The 6059-nt window shown below is 33.1% G+C and overlaps 1 pseudogene; it reads left to right on the top strand.

Moving 5' to 3' along the window:
• The first annotated feature begins 286 nt into the window (after positions 1-286).
• On the top strand, positions 287-2072 carry LOC123896401 (annotated as a pseudogene).
• The last annotated feature ends 3987 nt before the right edge of the window (positions 2073-6059 follow it).

Here is a 6059-nt window from a genome sequence, read left to right as displayed (position 1 = left end):
ATAGTAGCTATAATGTTAATCACAAATCCTACTCCCATTCTTTGTAAACATGTGATTCCAGCCGGAGATTCCTAGTTTCAACATGATAATGTTTTAATGTTTATTGTCCTATTTGGTTTGATAATGTGTTGTTCTATTTGGATTGTTTTAATTGCTAATTACGTTCTTTTTTTTCTTTTTTTACCGGTTCAACTTCAATGTTGTCTATTTGGTTCTACTTCAATGTTGCGGTCCTGCGGAATCGATCCAGAACAGTGAGAATTTTCAGGTTCTATTTTTTCCCTCAATGCCTCCTAAGTCACTTCCTAAGGGTAGGAAATATGATTGTGGATATGTAAAGCGTAAGAAAAAGATAAGACTTGAGAAATTAACTCAATCTCAATCAGGAGCTATCGAAAAATTTATTATAAAAGAACCACAAAATGTTGAAAATATTGATGCTGATATTGTTGATGTTCAAACTGTTGATATTGAAAATGCTGAAAATGTTAATAATAATATGGATGTTGAAAATGTTGTTGATGATAATGAAAGTGTTGATGTTGAAAATGAAAATGTTGATGATGATAATGAAATTGTTCGTGCCGAAAATGTTGATGTGAATGATATTGGTCATGATATATTTGATCCAACTATTTGAGATTCTCTTGATTCTAGAATGCGAGATTTGTTAGTTACAAAAGGTCCTAAAAGAGATTGTTCTATTGTGAAGGGTCCTAAGGATAAATTTTCTAGACGCTTTTTAGCTAATTGGTATACTAGAGTTTTGCCAAATGGAGAGACATGTGATAGAGATTGGCTTGTTTATTCAAAAGAGCTTGATAGAGTATTTTGCTTTTGTTGTAAAGTTTTTAAAAGAGGGATTACTATTGGTCAATTAGTAAATGAGGGTTTTAGTGATTGGATACATATTAATCAAAGACTGAAAGAGCATGAGACTTGCATGGAACATGTTAAGAATATGACTACTTGGTATGAGTTGCGTCAAAAGTTGAAAAATTTTCAAACTATTGATAAATCAATTCAAATATTGATTGATAAAGAAAAGGATCACTGAAAAAATGTTTTAAAAAGAATTATTTCAATAGTGAAATTCCTTGGTAGAAAAAATTTGGCCTTCCGTGGTCATAATGAGAAATTGTACCAAAATAGCAATGGTAATTTTTTAGGTTTAATTGAAATGGTAGCTGAATTTGACCCAATTGTCCAAGAACATGTAAGACGTATTACAGATGACAATTTTAAAAGATAATGTAAAAGGATTGACTCCGAAATCATTGTCATCCACTCGTTGGGAGAGTCATATAGATAGTGTCAAAGCTATAAGACTTCAAATGTCAGATTTTAGAGAAGCTTTACTTGAAGTGTCGGAAAATGATTCAGATTCTAAAATAGAAAGTGAAGCCAAATCCTTAGCAACAAATGAGCTTGGTGATTTTAAGTTTTTAGTGGCGATAGTTATTTGGTATGAAATATTATTTGCAATTAATACGGTTAGCAAACTCTTACAGTCAAGTGATATGCTTATTGATTTTGCTATGGAAAAAATAAAGGGGTTGATTTCATTTTTTGAGGAATATAGAGAAACTGGTTTTAAAAATGCCTTGAATTATGCTACGGAAATTGCTCTTGAATTGAACATTGATCCAGTATTTTCTCAAACGCGTAAAATTCAAAGAAAAAGACAATTTGATGAGAATTTGAGTACCGCGTCAGTTGAGCTATCTGAAGAGGAATCTTTTAGGGTTAATTATTTTCTTTACCATGTTGATCAAGCTGTTGTATCTCTTAAAACGAGATTTGAGCAATACCAACAATATGAAAGTGTTTTTGGTTTCTTGTTTAGTTCTCAAAATTTACAATTGTTGGATGATGCAACTTTGAACTCTGGTTGTAGTAATTTAGAGGAAAGGTTGAAACATAATGAGCAATTTGATGTTTTTTTTATTAAAGGCCCATTTTCATATTTCGCACAGAGCCCCCAAAAACTCAGAGACGCCACAGGCTGGATTACATGCTATAATAAAATTTGGGAGTTATTTACTATTTTCAATCTCAATCGTAAACTATAATTTAACCGCTCCAACTTACACTACTAACCTCAGTTGTTTCACAAAATTTTAAATCTCAACAGTTAATTTTAGCTCTTTTGGTTCAAATTAGTTATGCATCATGCAATAATTACTATATGGAATCTAGATTCCGATGAACTCGCTCTGTACCACAATATATGTCATTTTGTGGGAAAAAATTTGTACCGCAACATATGTCGCTTTATATTATCAATGAAGCATTTAATGTTATTTTTCCTATTATACCCTTAACCATTTATCATTCTCTCTTCTTTCAATTCTTCAATTTATTTTTTCCATACCACAAATGAAAGACAATTTTGTAAATCAACTCATAATCTCTCTTTTTCATACAACATTAATTACCTTAATATGTGTAAAAGTGCCAAAATTTACATTTCTGTATAATGTAGCAATATTGTTAATGTAAAAAACAATTGCAGTATTTGTTGAGAGTTGTTAAAAAGTATATTTTAGCCGACTACAATAGATCATCTTTAAAAAGTTATGTTAAAAAGTATATTTTTGCAGTGCTTAAAATCAGTGTTTTAAAAACCGGACCGGACATCGAACCGGTGAGGGTATTGGGTCACTGGTTCATTGGTCGAACCACCGGGTCACTGGTCGAATCGCATGATAAACCGGATAAAACCGGATTAAATCGGTGAAATGAACCGGTCTCTATAATAAAACTATATAGTTATTAAACTGGATAATTTGATCTCTATATTAAAACTATATAATTATTAAACACAAATAAGTTTTAAACAAAGTGCTATTGGTACTCATACACAAAAATACCATGATAAAATACATTAAATCTATAATAATAAATACAAATTTCAATTAAAATGAGGTAAAAAAAAAATGAACCCAATAAAATAAAATAAAAGCTTAGGTTTATTTTATAATGTTTTACTTTACAAACATTTACATTTTGTTGGGCCCAAGCCCACTACAAGTTGTAACCCTAATAACCCTAATATAAACTTCCTCTCTACCCACAATTTGTACTTTGAAGCTGCCTCCCTCCTGTTCACTCTTGCAGCCGCCCCTCTCTCTTCACTCACTCTTGCAGTCATCTCCCTCACACTCATTTATGTTTCTTCTTCTTCTATCTTATTCTATATTTGATGTTATTGTTTCAATTATTTTTTACTAGAATTTGAAGAAAACACAGAGCCTCAATTGAAGAACAGATTCTAGATTATAAAACATTGTTCTTCCTCTCTTATCACCTAATGAGAAATAAAAACTGCGTGTAAAAATTGTAAAAAAAAAAAAAGGTACGTAGAAATAAAAACTGCAGTTTTATTTTTTCTTCTATCTAAATTTACACATAGCCTCTCTTTTATTGAAAATAGCCACAAAGGTTGATATGCTTCTTTGTACTGCTTCATTCAAAATTAATAATAATAACAAAACTTAAAGCAAGTCGGAAAAAAAAAACTTAAAATCACGTCATTTTGGGTTGAAAAAAAAAACTGTGTAATCAAACCGGCGGTTCGTGCGGTTCACCGGTTCACCGGTTTTTCCAGTTTTTTCCGGTTTTTTCCGGTTTCCACCGGTTTAACTACATGTCCGATCCAACGTATGGACCAGACCGGCCAGCCTCCGGTTCACGGTTCGACCGGTTCGACCGGCCGGTCCGGTCCGGTTTTTAAAACACTGCTTAAAATAATTAGAAATTTTAACAACTATCGACAATAGTCCTTAAATCACAACTTTTCTCATCTTTAAAGCTAAAAATAATGAGATGGTTGACGTTAGTTCACTAGGAATTAACATTTAGTTTACGTTGTTTTAACCAAATAGGTATCTATTAGGTCATTTTTACAATTAGTAAATCTCCTTCCTTTTTAGCAAAACCAAGAACACCAGTTCATTACGTTGGGCCTAGAATCAAAACCCATTTCATAAAAAAGGCACAGGTATCGAGTATTACTCTCGCTAACACCTTTAAAATACACAACCGAAAACACACTCCTCCAACAATGTACTTTAACAAATTTGAATATATAATAACAAAAAAAAAAAAATCTCTTTTATGCTCCTTAACAGCTTATGGACTTATTCAAAAATAAGCTTAACATAGCTCAAATAAATATAAGATGTTTTCTCTCCCGACCCCCCTCATTTCTTTTCTACCCCCCAAAAATCCAATTTTGCCCCTTGCGGTTTCAAACATTTTTGCCAAAAAACTTTGGTTCGTATTCACCGAAGCCAAATATTAGACCATTTCGGTAACTGCAAACCGAACATTAGCGTTTTCGGAACACAAAAAACGAACGTCAGCTTGTTCGGTATCTACGAACCGAAATGTCCTAGATTTCGGTACGTTGGTCGCTGGAATTAGGCCATTTTCGGTAGAAGTTTAACGAAATAATTGTTTCGGTACCTGCGAACCGAAATGTCCCAGATTTCGATAAGTGGTTACCGAAATTTATCAGCATGTCAGCTTATTTCGGTTCGTATTAACCGCAGTACCCCCAAGGACAAAAACGGAAATTTAGGGAGTAGAAAAGAATTGAGGGGGGTTGGGAGAGAAAACATCTAAATATAATGGTCCAAAGTAGCTTAACAAAGAAACCCTAGACTCAATGCATTCTAGATAATTTGACTTAAAACCCTCCATTTATACCTATACCCTCATATTACTTTAAGTACCCAAAATACTTTTAATTTTTGCAAAATGAAAATAATATTTTATTTATTTACACATTTTTTAATTTTCGATTTTATATGAATAGGATGTTTTAAAAATTGAAAAATCATGTTTGAATATTCAACTCGATTCTTTCATGTTTAAAAATATCCTATAACTTTAAACATCTTACTTTTTCCTGATATTTTAGTCTAACAAGAGAGGGTATGTGATATTTGACAAAACAGTCTCTTGTAGGAGTATTTCTATATAAAAAAAAATGTTTTTTATTTGTTAAAATCAAAGGGTATTTTGGGAAAGATAAGCTGTTTGGGGTATTGATATAAATGGTCGGGGACTCGGGGTGATATGTAATAAATGAGGGGTGTGAAGATGTCATTTTAGATTAATAATCCGTTTTGAGGTCTGCCCAAAAATAGAGAAAAACATGGCCCATACAATAGCTTGAATGTGGAAAACTTCTCTCAATCCACCATGACATTTCTCGTTTACCCCCAAAAAATTCGAAAAACATTTTCCGAATTTTTTTAATGTAAATTTTACACTAAAAAAAAATACTTCGGAACTTATTTTCTGAATTTTTTTCTGCGCTAGGGGGTGAACAAGAAATGTTGTGGTGGGTTGAGAAGTTATCTTGAATGTGATGTGAGAATCTAGAGTGAGTCACATGGGCTTATAGTGAGAATGAAAATCAAGCAAATGCATAACGAAACATGAGGGCATGTGGCGGGTAATCGGAATGATATAATTGAAAAGTTCAATCTCTCATAAAGTGCATCATATACTTTGGCAGTTGCCTAGGGGGTGTCTTCCAATGCGGTATTGATTAGCATGACGATATGTTGATTCTGAGCTAACTTGTACCGACAGGTAGAGGATGATATCCATGTGTTTTTTGGATGTATAGCAGTCTTCGAATGTTGGTCGAGAGCAGGTATACCACACGTGGTTACCGTAGAATGCAATATACCAGTGCAGGATTGTCGCGGAAAGGGTGTTTGAAATGTGCATAAATGAGGACATTACAATAGTAGAGAGTAATATCGTTATTTTGGTGCATTTAGCATAACCGTAACGACAAGATCTAGAATGACAGTATTAAGTCACTAAGCCAAGTTGGAAGAATGACTTTCGGTGTTTGGAATGAGTTATTTATCGTCCACCAGCTGCAATGTCACAGTGTTGTTCTTGTTGAGGATCTTGGGTCGATTTGATGGAAAAAATCAGGAGTGAGATGAATAAAATATATTGCTGATGCTGCATTTGTTGTTGGTTCTGGTGTGGCTTCTATGAGTTTATGTTTTCGCGATCCCAATGAGCAG

This window comes from Trifolium pratense, linkage group LG7 (assembly GCF_020283565.1).
Source record: "Trifolium pratense cultivar HEN17-A07 linkage group LG7, ARS_RC_1.1, whole genome shotgun sequence".
Taxonomy (NCBI): domain Eukaryota; kingdom Viridiplantae; phylum Streptophyta; class Magnoliopsida; order Fabales; family Fabaceae; genus Trifolium; species Trifolium pratense.
Note: the sequence above shows the minus strand (reverse complement) of the source record. Positions and strands in the feature narration are given on the sequence as shown.